Genomic DNA, 15,736 nt, shown 5'->3' with positions numbered 1-15,736 from the left:
AATACAAAAGAATATACACTTCTAAGAACTAGCTATCCAATCTGTGCACCAGTGAGTCACAAAATCGATGCTTTGGGTTATCACCAGCAGTTTTATAGTAGAAGTAGAATTCAATTCAATTAGATTAGAATTAAAGTAAAAACTTGAGAAAAATATTGTAATTCAATAAACACAGTACTGGAAAATATTATTTTATTGACTTTTTGCAATTGTATATACAAAAATGAATAAAATTCAGCAAATGTAAATACACATATGTATATGTATGTATATATATATATATATATATATATATATGCGTTCATTTTGTGTTTGTGTTTGTTTTTACTGGGCCATGATATAGAGCATATTTGTTACTATGGATTTCAGTAAGAAACCTACAACAAAATTGATCTGATAAAGTATGGACTTTAGATTTTAAGTGACTGATGCATAATATATCCTTTCCTCATTGTAAAAGGCATGCATTTATGAGGACTTTTTTTGCACAACTTCTGACTTTCATAAGTCATTTCATCTTTCTGAGCTTATTTTCTCTCAACTCCAAACTGGGAATAATTGAAATTCCATGCTTCAAAATATTGTTAAAACAAATAAAACAATAGTGGAAATTTATTAAATTTGTTCACCAATTGCAGAATAACCGATTGATTCTTGTTTTGTATTGATGACTTCCTTTAACAGAAAATAACAATTTTATTCTGATTCAAAAGAGAAAACAAACGACTGTTTGAGGTGTAATTCTTCCAAAATTTATGATAGCATGGCAGTTTCAATGAAACTGAAGACAATGATCACTATTGTCTTACAGTTTAGAGCCATAAGAAGGAAAAATCTGAGAAAGTCAGGAACGCAAAAAAATAGTATACATTCATGACAACATACGTACTAACAATAATTTTATTTATTCTATATTGGAGGAAATGAGGATTTCATTTATCATAGAAATATCAACTGCATTATATTTGTATGTACACATTATATATACACACAAATCTTCTAAACCATGATTTCATCTTATCAATTTTGTGCAGTTAAGTAACTTAATGTTGCCTGCATAGATGTACCTAGACAGTTTTGAGCAGGGCAGGACTGAATTTGAATCCTTTGACTGTATGACCTGAGGCAAACAGAGCTTTGATTTTTAATTCTTTACAAATGCATGGACACTTGTCAATTCAATTTATTATTATGAAAAGTCAGTTAATAAACAGCACATACAGAGGGTTTAGTAAAGTGCCTTATAAATACTGATATATCCTAATGACTTGCTTCCCTTTCTAAGCAAAACCATTTGCTTGGTACTTGTCACTTTTGGTAGCTGCTGTGTTTCCTGGAGCTAATTAACAACAAGTACTGAGGTATCACCGCACACCGAATCATGGGATGAGAGTATGAATCTGTGAGGTCACCGAGAAAACTACATTGAGGAATCATTGTAAAACGGTACTTTCTGTGACTATTACTGTCACACACGGAAGAAAGCTTAGTACATTTCAGTATCATTGTCACCATCACATATATCTAATAGTTTAACCTCTCAGTAACAATATACAGGATGGAATAGCTTTCATCTATGTAATAAGTTAACATAAAAAAGAATAAAAACTTAGTGTTTAAAGCCTGTGAATAGAGCCAAAAGAATATTGTTCAGAAAGATAAACTCCTTATTTGTAAGGCAAATTCATATATATACATATACACACAGTTGTTTGTTTGTGGTGTTGAGGATTGAACAGGGTACCTCACATGTGCAAGACATGCACTGCATCACATAGCCACGTAGGTGTTATTTCTTATCTAAGTACAGTATACATATAATTACTACTAAGAAAATAAACACAAAATGACTTAAATGCTACACAGTGGTGCTGCAGGAGCTGATTCCTCTTGTAGTTTCTAATTGTTCTTCATAAAACCCTAGGTTATTCTCTACTGATTTCCTGATATAAAAGAAAGTTATGTGAAGGCCAGCACTCCTCTCCTCAGCGTACTGAAGTTGTATCACTTTTGATTATTCTGGTGATTGGCTGTCTGATGTGTTAAAACGCTTGTGCTTCTACTTCTAGTTTAATCAGGGTTTGAGAATTAGTTTGGGAATCCTCTGTTGTTTTTCATGCTGGGTCTTTTTCCACAGCAGGGATCCTGATCAAGGTCTCCAAGAGCAGAGCTTTGCTTTAAAGCACCAAAGTATGGGTTTGACTATGAGACTCTAATTCCTAAATATCAAAATAAGAAAAAAAGTATTCATCTATTTATTTACTTTTTATTATTTTATTTATTATGAATTCATTTACCATTGTGCTGGGGATGGAACACAGAGCATTTACACTATCACTTTTTTAATGTAAAAATAAGTGTGCTTCTGACTTTACACAACCATATATTGCATTTTCTTTTAAAGTTGCTTTTAGTTTCACTCTAGAAGAGCACAGTTTCCACGAAATAATGGGAACATACTCCTGTTTAGCATGTGACACACAAACCTATACAAATGGGCGTTTGGTAAATATTCGTGAACTTGAACTGAACCCTAAGAATTTACGAAGTTTTAACTCCGTTAGAGGGTAGGCTCTTATCACTGTTTAGGATTAGTTGTACATGTTAACGCTGGAGAAAATACTATGAAGAGTTTAAATTGGACAGTGGGGAGATTATGTTTGTCAGAAGTAGATCCAAAATGATTGTATCCTGTCATAAATCCTGTTCTGTGATGAGAAACTGCAATTTATCTCACAAGAATGTCACATAAATTAAATGATAACAAAATGGCAAATCTCTACAATTTACTGTGCAATTTTGAATTTAGAAAATAACGTTTTTTTTAACCTTCTCATTTTACATGGCAGTTGCTGAAACTGTTAATTTAGTTGTTAACAGGCATACTGGATTAAGGTAGAAGTAGCGTAGCCTTTTTTACTGTCATTTGTTTCTCTGTTTGCTTTTGGGACAGGGGCTTGCCTTGTAGTTCAGGCCGGCCTACACTCTTGGGCATCTTCCTTCCCCAGATTCTTGAGTGCCAGCATTACAGGCATGTGCTGCCTTGCCCAGACACGTGTCATTTCTCTTTTCATATTTAATTTTTTAAAAAAGACAACAGGTAAAACAGAAAGTGACATTTAGAAAGACAACACAGTAATTAAATCATATTTGAATTTCCTTTGGTCACATATAGGTCTTATCTACAGTCTACCCATGGTCAGCTACATACTGACAGATCCCACATTTCCTCCCCAATACTAACCACTTGATGTATTTCCACCCCATCATGTCACATTGATTTATTTTGCCCAAAGACACAGTTCACCCCTAATCCAGAGCACCCAGACAGCCTTACTGATTGGGCAATCTGCTAACTGGCTCTTTCCTTCCCTATTCCCATTATGGAATTTTCTGAACACAGCAGGAATTTTTAAAGCATGCATCATACTATAAAGCATTTACTAACAGCCCACACATGGTTTCCTAAATCAGAATAAACCCCAAAGGTTTCACTGTACAATTTTGGTCCTGCTGTCTCCTCCGCTGCACTCTGAGCAACACTGGGAACCTCCAGTTCCTTCACAACACTCATCACAGTTAAGTCTCAGAGCCTGAGTTTGTTGTTCCATTGGCCTGGAACAGTTTTTCCCAGCTCCGTGGCTTGCTTGCTTGCTTTCTTTCTTTCTTTCTTTCTTCCTCTGCTTTTCGTTTTTGTTTGTTTGTTTGTCTTTTTGAGACAGTATCACTGTGCTGTTTGGGCTGGCCTAAGGCTTACTTTGTAGTTCAGGCTGGTCTTGAACTTGCAATGATCCTTCTGTCTCAGGTTCCCTAGTGCTAGGATTATAGGCTTGCAACAGAACGCCTGGCTCTTGGACAGCTTTTTCATACATTTAACTACTTGTCTTTTTTTGTTTGTTTGTTTATCCTTAGCATTTTTGTTTTTGTTTTTGTATTTGTTTTAGACAGGGTCTTATTATATAGTTCAGGTTGGCCTTGAACTCACTGTGTAGCCCAGACTGACTTCAAACTCACAGCAATACTCCTATCTCAGCCTCCCAAATGCTAAGATTACAGGTGTTTGCCGTCATGCCTGGTTTATTTATCTTCTTATTAAAAGGAAGATATATGTAGTTTTCCTTTTTAAGTACTTTGCTCTCCAGATCTCCGAGAAAAGAATCAATTTTCATATCTTAATCTGTAGTCATGTACCCTCAGTAAAGATTTTTCTGATATATGTAAAGTCTCAGGTACTTTGAGAACCCCAGAATCTTGCAAAGTACTATATATCACTAAATTTCAGAGTACTATCCATAGTATCAATAAGAACATTGAAATTAACAGGCAGCTGTATGATCCTAAGAATAAACATATATTTGGACTATTTTAAGACCCACTAGCCTATCAGCTATTCCATAGAGGTGATCACATCCTTTTTTCATTTTTTCTCCCCCAGAATTTTCCAAAGTACCAGTTGTGTTCCTAGTCCTTCAGTAACTATTCAGGATAAAAACATAATTTGAAATGGGGCTTGCTCTTAAAAAGTTTACAATTTGATGAGCTACTGAGTGGCGGGACCAACTTTCATAATATTAGCCTCCTTTGGAGATGCAAAGTGTGTGTGTCCTATCCCAGCACAAGTTCATGAAGAAGGAAGTGTTTATATTCTCATTTCACAAATGAAACAAACAGAGAGAGAGAGAGAGAGAGAGAGAGAGAGAGAGAGAGAGAGAAATGGAGAGAGATCCACTCACTTGACAAAGTCACATTTACCTGGTGTTCTTACTGTGGATCTAGTTTTGACCACAGCCCTATAGGTAGCCTGGTTAATTCAAAGGACAATGTATTGAGCTTTTACTATCTGTAGAGCCTAAGAATTTCTAGAATATTTCAGTTATTCTATCAGTCCAGTTTGTGCTCTTTAAGAGAATGCTTGAGTAATTTATAGAGAACAGATTTCTTTCTTAGAGTTCTAAAGGCTGGGAAGCGAGAGGTTGAGGGGCCAACATTTGGCATGGGCCTTCTCACTGCATGACCCAGTGGTAGAAGGCAGAGGAGAGAGGGGAATGGAGGGAGAAGAGGGCAGAAGGAGGAAAGGAGAGGGGCAGGGAGGAGGTGGGAAGGGAGGGGGAGGGGAAAGTGATCCTTTTGTCAGAAACCCACTCCTGTGGTGACTCACCTGGTAACACGGTAGCGCCATCACTTCACAAGGGCAGAGAGAGCCCTCATGACCTAATCAGCTCTTCAAGGCCTGACTCTCAATGCAGTTGCATTAAGGATCAAATTTCTAGCACCGAAATTTAGGAGGAGGCATTCAAACAATAGAAGTTTGTTCAGTGTTTTACAAATGAGTTCTATTTACTTCTGAAATCTTACTTCATGCTATGTAGGAGGATTATAGAAAAATAAATTATTGCAAAAACTGACATAATTTTTCATTTAAATACATTTTAAAATATAACTTTGGACAGAATCTGAAAGGCTCAATAGATATCCTTAACTGTGCTAGCTACTCTTTTGATAAGATGTAACATTATTCCAAACACCTATGTTTCATTCATGCAAATAAAAGCATCCAATTATGCAGGAAAATAAGTAGCACCATCACTAGTGACTTCTAAGTCAGTTCGAAGTGTGTAAACACAAATATATTAAAATAATTATTTCAGACTCAACTAGCACCATTCTCTGTTCACCCTCCCACTATAAGGATAATGATATATTTAAAAACAGAGCACAATTATCCAAACAACTGAAGAGAAAGTTTTGAAACCAGCCAGAAGAGTCTATTTCATAATTGTATCTTTCCAGCTTCAGAGTAACCTTATAGCAGTAACTTTATATATGACCTGCTTTTAATAAAATTATATTGCTTGTGTATTTAAAGATGTACATAACTAAAATTGTTATTCTCAGATCGTCTGTTCACATGGCATGACTTCATGTGAGCTAAAATACTTATTCCAAATGTCCTTCAGGTTTGCAAGTCTCTTGGTATGTGAAACAAATCTAACACCCCAATGTATTATGAATGCATATCAAGATTATCTGTTCTAACAGACTGAGCCATTTAGGATTTGATGTCATTTAAATGTGTGATATAATTAAAACATACAGATAAAAGATTCATAAAACAAAGACTAGTTGTAAATTATTTCTGAGCATCATCAAATATGTCTGCCTTTTATCAGCAGTGCATAGTAATTTTATTCAAAATTTTAGACAGAGTTGGGATAAGACCAAAACACACTTAATTTTCATATAATAGAAGGAAAACTATTATTTAAAAGGAAACAGGAAGAAAAGCTAATGTTATTTAGCAACTGCTATTTTCCAGACACTTTTACATACATTATCTCTCCAGTTGGCCTCGGGCAGACTACTCTAGAGATCATTAACATTTTTATAAATAAATTCCTGCTGCTGTGGTTCTGGAGTATGCTATGGAGTGTGTCTCTACAAAAACAATTTAATGTAATCAATGCTTATTATTCATAGCATATTTTCTTGTTACCCAATATTTAAACTACGTCTCCAAAAGGACAGTCATATGGCTTCATGTTAAGATGTCCTCGACTGCCCACTAGCATGTAGCGTGTATTTAAATCACACATCAGATGTACCTTCCTCATGCATTGCCAGTTTTGCAAGTAGAAAAATAAGATTTCATAAAGAAAGCTAAATCACTCCCATTATTGTTTTACTTTGTAGTAATTGAAGAGAATAAAGTATGTAATTGTGACTATAGAAATCATGGCAAGTTTAAGTAGTATTAAAGTAATAAGATATGAAATCTACGGGTAGCCAAGCCTTAATTTCTGTGGAGCAAATAAAAATCCTAATAACAGAAATCATTTTACAAAACCAAAAAAAGAAAACAATTTCATTATTGCTTCAACGTATGCAGTACTCATTACATGTCTTGAAAAGATGCTTCACTGGACAAAAAGTTGCACAGATTCATACAGTAAATTCAAAGAAAGAACAATTTAAAAATTTTTGTTTTTCCTTGAGACCAATTGATGTACCTTGTCTCCTGCACATCTCATGTGAGGACTTCTGATAATTGGAAAAGTACTGTATGTGTTTATCAGTGCAGTGGTCAGAGACTAGCAATCTTACATTAAAACATCAGAAAGTCAGACCTATTAGTTATGTTCTCAAGGAAACAGGCCTAAGGAGGGAACTACATTGCTTTTCTTTACTTTGTTAAACAAATAAAAATTGTAATAGCATATATTTACATTCCAATCAGCAAACCATCCACTTTAAAATTCCTAAGGGAGATCTAGAAATTAAAAGAAGATAAAAGAGTTCCCTTTGCAACAAAGAATTTAATTTCTTATCTCAAAACAAATCTAGTAAGTTAGGCTGAAGCATAAAGGAGAGTAAGCACAGAAAGTCAATCCGTATTTAGGCTGTGGTTCTATGGTAACCTTAAGACTGGATATTTCTTTCCATGTTCAAAGACTGAATTTTGGGACCTTTCTGGTTCAGGGAAGAACTGTTCTACTCTGTTAGAAAAATGGACGATTGCAAAGCAAGAAAAGATCCTCCAGTGTGATTAATATTTTCTAGAACCTCTTAGGCCCAAACAACAATCTCTAAGCAAAACTGTCTTGCGAGACAGCGATATGGGGGAAAATATAACTCCTGACCTGCTAGATGTCAGATATGCTGAGTTTCTGTCCCCTGCAATCAAAGAATTAATTCCAAAGGACAAAGGAGGGTAGGACTAGGAAAGGTTTATTGAGGAACAGGAGTAGCCCCTGGAGGACAGAAGGGATCCTGGAAGTGGGTTGTCACTGAGGTCCTTTGTCAGAGGCCATTTATGCAGCAAAATCACTACGTGAATACAACGTGGGTCACATTCTAATCAGTCTAGAGGATCACAAGTAAGTATAGCTGCTTGGCTAATAACGATCCAGGAGGAAGTAGGTCATTTAGTAAGGATACATGCAGAGAACAAAGACATCTGTGCTGTGCGATGGGGTAAGTCTGATGTTATAGTCACCAACTTGAGTGACTGATGGCTATCTGGACTTTACTGGAACACATGTGCTAAGTTCCTACTTATCCCTTAGGGAGGTGTGGAAGCCTGATCACTGTGTCTTTATCTTGAAGCCTGGTCTTCTTTAGATGCACCTCCACCCACAATTCTGATGTTTTTATTTTTTGCTGCAGACTTCCTTGAGAGGCCAGTCTCCCTCTGACTGCATATAAAGTTCTATTTAAGGTTGCTGCCTATAACAATTAAGAAAGACAAAGAAAAAAAGCAATGTGGCTTTTAAGTAACATAAATAGAACACAGGCATCTAAACTCTTTGTGCATATGATAATTTACAGGCTCATAAAGAATTATGCTTTTTTGAGTGTGTAAGATAAAAATAAAGCAGATATTCTTTAAGAAGAAACTATTATATTTGAAGATAGCTATCAAAGTACATAAAACTATTGCTGAAAAAGAAACTGTTTTGATGTATATAATTAGAAGTTCTAAAAGCAGGATTAATGATTAATATATTGAAGTATCTACAGTGCTTATAGTGTAATATGAAAATCTATGTGATTTCTCTTAGTGAGAAAGACCCAAGTACTTCTACTTCCATGATTCTTTGTTACTGTGTTCATAATTAAAGGAATCACTGAGATTCAGTTAGAAAAAAATTCATTTAGGATCTTGAGAAGATATAGGCATTTCCTTTCCCATCAAATTCATGGATCAATTGCCCCTGAATTATAAAGACATAGATATGAAGGCCATGTTTCCCTCCTTTTTGCTAGTACTGTTGCATTTGTTTCCTCCTTGAACTTTTGGAAGATTTAGGAGCACAGAGGAGTAGACTATCACATTCAGGCTGACCTTCACAAGATGAACAGTGTTGCTAGAACAGCCTTGCAAGAAAGCTGAGCTGAGGTAGCTACAGTTTTCCTTAGGATGAAACACGAAGTGCTGTTCATGCTCTTTTAGGGAAAATTAACAGAGAAAAGCAAGTCATGAGAGCCACCTAGAGAGCAACGGTGTCCCTTAAGGAGTCCCTCTCTCAGGAATGGTGTATGCCAGATAATGCAGCTATTCCTGCTCGGTTTTTTTTTTTTTTTTTTTCCTCTAAATTCATGGAATTGATGAGCTTAGTTCGTCTTCCCAAGGCTGTAGCAATGCCTCTCAGTATGTTGCATTCATAAAATTCTGGAATTATTCATGACAGTACCCTAGTTCATTTTATAGAAGCCTATTTTATATACTTGTTCTAACAGATAATTTTCTTTTCCAGTTCCAGTTTGTATTTCCTTTTCTTCCCTGGCCTTTCAGTTAGTAGATAGTGAGGCACGACTGAACTCTTTCTGATTTCAGAGTGTTACAGTCTGGTATGCAACCCCAAACAAATGGTTTTTAAAATTTTTGAGTTTCCATTTAGCTAATAATAAGCTATTATTTTCTAACATGCTATGTATTTACTAACAATCTATTATATAAAAAACTATGCTAAGCTCTAAGTATAAAGGATACAGTGTGCAAAAAAAATGGAAGGATATGCAGAAAATGAATAATGGAATAGAAATAATGAACACCACCATAAGGTACCATCAGCCACCACCATGAGTATCAACAGCAGCAACTTCAGTGGTGGTAACGGCCCTCGAAAGTAGATAAACAGAATGAATGGACAAAGACCTCCTGGGTCTTGGCTAGAATCTAAAGAGCTCTGGACCTTCTGTCCAGAAAGTGCCCACCAAATCAAACAAAATTGTAGTTCCAATTTCTGCAACTAGTGACTCTTCCAAGGCTTGTCCATGATTCTTAGGCAGGACCCCCAGAAAACAGGAACAGAGCATGCTGTTAATATCTTCATTCTGGAAAACCAAAAGATATGAGGGTCTGTTCAGTCCCTGAAGTTGGAGGCCTTGGAATGAAGGCTGCAGCCAGTCCAAGTCTGGAGTCCTGGGAGATGTTTACAGAGTCAATGTCTCGAGCCCACGCCCAAAGGCCGAAGAGGATAGAGTCTGACGCCTGTACGTGATAAAAGCAGCAGTAGATACACCTGCTAAGGTAGAACTGAGCCTGCAACTGCTGGCTTTCTCCTTTACCATCACATGTAACTTCCATTCTTACTCACTGGTGAACACAATTTCTTTCTAAAGATTCTTTAATCTGGTGGAACGTAGACTTGACAGCTATTCTAGAAATGGCTGTAAAGCCACAATCCAGTTCTATCTAATGATAGTCATAAACAATTTGATGCTAATAAGAAACTTAATTCTGTCAAAGAGAGGCATGCTAGGAAGTAAGACGTTTGCTGAGAGTCTCCTAGGAAGTAATTACTGCTCCTTAAAAACAGATAAAGGATAATGAGAGGATTTTCTGTGCCCTAACCCCTACTCCGGTCCTGATCCTTCCCTTTGAATAGACTACCTGGTTAGCCACTTTATGCCTCTGAAGCACCCAGAAAGAGAACTTTAGATGAAAAGCAGCAAAGATTCTAGCTTTTTGATAACATTGTTCAGAGATAGAAACATCATAGAATGCTAGAATGTTACTTTGACAGCTATTTTAAAAATTCTAAAGCTACATTTAGATTTTGCATTGTTGGCATTAAGATATATCCTAAATAGTAACAAGACATGGAAATTTTGATTTAATAGATCTTGTAACCTGAAGATAGTTACAGGCATTAATTGCAGACCCCTACCAACATATACTTAATTATAATCGCTAAACTTTGTTCTAAATATATTTTAAGGACAGTGAGATTTTTTTTTAACAAATCCGAATTCAAGAAAAAATTTCCTAAAAAGGCAACACTTGTGAGAAAATTTTGTGTGACTTAAATTATTAAAAAGTTTTTCCTTCTGAAAGCACTTTCATAGGAATAAATTTGTTGTTTTAAACAATTTAATAAAGAATAACAAGATTATCAAAACTAAAGTGCAAAGACTCAGAAAGGAAAATCTCAAATAAGATAAAAGAGATTTTCATTTAAAAAACAATTCAATTCAAATCATCTTAAAGGATTTTCTTTTCATATGTTTTATTACAAAACTATAGATTAGTAATTTTTAGTAACTTGGGGATGAGGAAATAGCAACCACTCATAGTACTAGTATTGTTTGAGAGACAATAACTTTTCTGAAATTTAATAGTACAGTTGCAATATGCTAAAAAACAATCAGTTTATACCTCAGGAGGGTGAATTTCACGGTATATGAACATATTAAATATTTTTCATTAGTGAGAAAAAGCGACACAGGACATGCTCTGAAGAGGTTCTCAGGTTCCCATCAATAACCAAGAACTTAAACCCACTTACTGACAAAATAGTTTTGCTTATTCCCAATGTAGAAGAATAATTCTGGGGCTGATCAGTAAAAAGCATAAGAAGGATTTGCTAGACAGAAACTTAGAAGTACATACTCAAAAGTGGAGAGGTGTTCAGAGAAATATGACACATTATTTTCTGGAACTAGGAGGATTGATGCTTGTTTTGAGATGGTGGAAACTCTAGGAAAAAGTGGGCCACTAATCAGAAGGGTACTGGCTTAATTTGCAAGTATGAGGGCAGTCTGTTTTTGTTTGTTTGAAGGTTGGTTGCTTGGTTGGTTTTTAAATGGGTAATGAAACATTGTTTGAATTTTCTCAACCTTTTCCTTTATCTTAGGATCAGGTTCTTACTCTTCACTTTTTTCTCAGCTAAGCTGATTTATGGATTTATAGTGTTCTTGAGGGATTTAGGCTGTGATCCTTTGGAAGAAAAGAAGCGTAAATTAACCAAGGGAATGCCAATATGGGTAGCTCTGGCTAATTTTGACCTGGCTCCAGAAGTTGTGGTCTTTTTAAAAGTACAGTTTTAAGTTATGTTTGTTCTTGTCTCCTTTCCACATATTTTATTTCCTCTACCCTTTCTCAAAGATATCTATGATATGCAATTTAAAGGTGGACAGATTTTTCTCAGCTCATGATTTTAAGGTTTTCAGTCCATGATTGGCTGGCTCAAAGCAGAAATGGTAGGGCAGAAGCCTGTGTGTGGCAGAGGAGGGCTGGAAAGTAAAAAGAGGAAGAAAAAACCACAGAGAAAGGAAGGGGTGGGGACAAGTCCAGATCCTGCCCCAGTGACCTATGCTTCAACCAGGCTCCACCGCCTAGCAGCACTCCCAGCTGTGAACTCAGCCAACTGATGAGCATACCAACCCCATCCATGATCCCATTACCTTCCCAGAACGCCACTTCTGAATGATGAGACTGTTGGGAGACACTGTAACGCTAACCCTTATCAGTGTACATATGTCAGTTTTTAAAAATGAAAGTAAAAACTGAATGCCATAATAGGTATGATAGGTTAATAATGCACATCTCAAACTAATTATGAATAGAATTTGTTGTCAGTATGAAACATCTGTGCAAGGAATACAGTTACTCATATGCCTCTGCTGTAGAATACCATGCTGTCTCTGGGAGCACACTTTCTAATGGAAAACACATCTCACCGGTTACTGAAGGGAGAAGGTGGTGTCTTCTTAGCCAGGAAAATCAGCTGGTTGAGTCCAAGAAATCAGTGAACTGAGAGATGTGAAAACTCACATCGTACTGAGTTGACTTATTGAGTCATGAAACGAGTTTCCAAGCCATTAACTACCACATTGTGATGGACTTAGATCTGGTAATAAAACAGTGATATTGGAACAGAATTCATAAGGAATAGGGAGTGATTTTCATTTGTTTTTACTTTTAGGTAGACAAATATAAAACTTATAGCAGTATTATCCTTGCAGTTTTCCAAATGAGTAAGCATAAATGCATCAAAACTAATATAAAAGAAAACAAAGATTAAAATAAATAAGATAATTAGTGTAATAGTTTATAATTTGAGATAGTATTTATCATGATTGTGATAAAATAACACTGGAAGTTCACCCTCTAAGTGAGGTAAACAAAATTAGTCTTATTTAATAATTGTATAATGTATACATGTGTCATAATTTTCCATTATACCTCACAAATATATACTCTTAAAAATAAAAGGTTAACATATATTATATAAAATATATTCTATAGATTCATACATATATATATTCATTTGTTATTGTATACCTGTAGAAAATACATAAGAAAAACAATATATATATATATAGTTATACAATATTACAAGAGAGTTAAGATCAAACATGTGAATTATGCAACAAATACAAGTTAACTTACTTATTAAAAATTATTGCTAATTTACCTTATGAAACTGGTCTCTACTGTATACTGTATACAAGAGACATTTAAAATAAAGTAATTTTATACAGCTAAAATAAGGAGAATAAAAATATACCAGATAAAAATAAGAGAATACACCAGCAATAGTAATTTCAAACAAAATAGAAAGGCCTAAAACATTAAATATTGCAAGGGACTGTTCCACAATACTAAAATCCATAATTCATGTAATATTTATATATTCACTCACTAGAAACCCACTACTTTTATAGCAAAAACTGTAAGATATGCAAATAGATTAATACAATATCCTCAGTACAAGAGAGGTCAGATCATCAAACAAAGGCATTGGAAAAGATAGCAAATGCAATCAGTAAAGTAGAACTTAGGAGTATGTATCACACACTGTGAAGAAAATGGATCACTTATTCTTCCTAAGTGCCCATGGCCTATTAACAAAACTTTATACTGCAGTAAAAAATAAAATATTAGACATGTGAATAATACAGACATAAAAGTAACTTTAATCTGAATGTCAGCTGTGGAAACACAGTGGGTGTCTGCACTCATGCTCGTATCTGAGAGTTTAAGGTCAAGAAGCCTTGCATTTAAAAAAAAAAAATGCTCCATGAGAAATACCACTTTCAAACAAATTCTGCACCAGGATGTATGATCTGTGATATTCAATCAGGCTGTATTAGGGCTTAAGCTATTGGCTAGGGGTATAACCAGTTCTATAAGGTATAGCAGTTCTTTCAAACTCAAGTAATCACAGGTCACATCTAGTAAATTCCTGACTTAATACACTGCATTGCTCCTTTATGACCTAAATTAGAAGTCATTACTTCCAGAAGTACCTCACTTGCTTTCTGAGAATAATTTACACATCATAATACAATTTTCATTATAGAGAATATTTGATAATAAATTATACACTACACAAGAGATAGATGTAAAATTGCAAGTAGTTTAAGGCTAGGTTGAAAGTATTATAAAGCCTATAAGACACTTGAACATTCAAGTACTTTCTATTCCATGTAAGCGGTGTGATATTCTTCTATTTCATTCAGTGGTACAACATCTCTGTACTTACTCCTGTTTGGTCTTTCTTCTGTCTCACATACATGCCCCTAATCAGAGCACAGGAGGAAAATATTTTTGATGGGCTGGCTAGAAAACCATCCATACTCTGGTTTTTCTGGAATTGACATGTATTAATCAGCCTTTCTGACACTGGAACAAAATATCTGATGCTGCAAATGTAAAGGAGCAGAGGTTTATTTGGCATACAGTTTCACAGAGTTCCAGAGGGTCCAATTATGGGTGATGGAGAGAGTTGCCCATCCCATAGCAGCCCGAAAGCAGAAAGAGCAAGATCTGGAGTAAGAGATGGACCCTGCAAAGGGTGAGCCCCAGGGACCTGCCCCCCCCCCCAGCCCCACTCCTGCAGCATAGTCAGCTATGAACTCAGAAGTGGATTCATTCTCTGTCTTAGCATATGTGCTACTGAGGAGAGCTCTGGATTCATTCTCTGATGAGAATAAGGTCCCCACCTTGGAACACATGAGATGGGGGACATTTTCCATCTAAATCATATCAACTGTAATACTGCCTACATAATCCAAGAGTAAAACAAGCCTATCCAATCTAATTATGGACACAATTTAGGACACAATTTAGTAACATGAATGAAATTATAAGAATTCAGCAAAGATATTTTTAAAAGTAAATAGAAAAACAAAATAAGAAAGAACAAGAAATTACATGATTGGTGTTTTCATTTACTCAATGAATGATGCCCCAGTCCAATAAAAGATTAGCATGCATTTGCTACTATAATGGCAGACATAACTTTGCATTTGTTCAGTGAAACTCAGTACCGACGTGTTCCTGTTGTTTAAACTTCATACCACTGATTATGCTGCTAATGTTTTAAGGTTCACTCATGTCTTTCACACAGTATTGTTCCTGAATGTAAAGCCATAGTGATTCCAGATAATCAAACAAAGAAGCAGCAAAAAGTTTAATCACAGAAAGAAAATAAGTTCACATAGATTTATAAAGACATGTCTTGGGCCAGGGATTCAGCTAAGTGGCATAAGCACCTGCCTAGCAAGCACAAGGTCATGAGTTCAATCCCTGGTACTAAATAATTAATTAATGAAATAATTAATTAATTAAAAAGTAAGAAATAAAGACCTGCCTGGATTCTGCACACTATTGAAGTAAATTTACTGGGGTAATCTGAACCAAATAAAACGTCTGTGTTATATACTGTCTTAATTAAAAAATAAAGGGCAATACTTCAGTGCTTCAAAAATCATGATTAAATTTAATCAATTATATAGATATTATCACTGATAAAATGGTAGCAGATGCTACATGGCAAGAGAGTTTTCCTTGGTCAGGTGTGATTCTGAGAGACTGCATGGTATTTTACAAACCTTACTCTCATTGCTTACTTACTCTCATTGCTGAGATTCAACAACCCACACCCACAATTTAAAAGAGGAAAGGTATGTTTTGGCTCATAGTTTGTAGGCCTTTCAGTCCATAGTT

General features: G+C 35.4%; 1 protein-coding gene across 8 annotated transcripts in view; it reads left to right on the top strand.

Annotated features, from left to right (window-relative positions):
* The window catches only part of Csmd3 (CUB and Sushi multiple domains 3), a 1,082,130-nt gene that overhangs the window by 857,740 nt on the left and 208,654 nt on the right, over positions 1 to 15,736 (top strand). The gene's annotated exons all lie outside the window — the stretch shown is intronic.

This window comes from Cavia porcellus, unplaced genomic scaffold (genome assembly GCF_034190915.1).
Source record: "Cavia porcellus strain 051 isolate PalLab524CR breed Dunkin Hartley unplaced genomic scaffold, mCavPor4.1 scaffold_10, whole genome shotgun sequence".
Lineage (NCBI taxonomy): Eukaryota > Metazoa > Chordata > Mammalia > Rodentia > Caviidae > Cavia > Cavia porcellus.
This window is presented reverse-complemented; position numbering and strand designations above follow the sequence as displayed.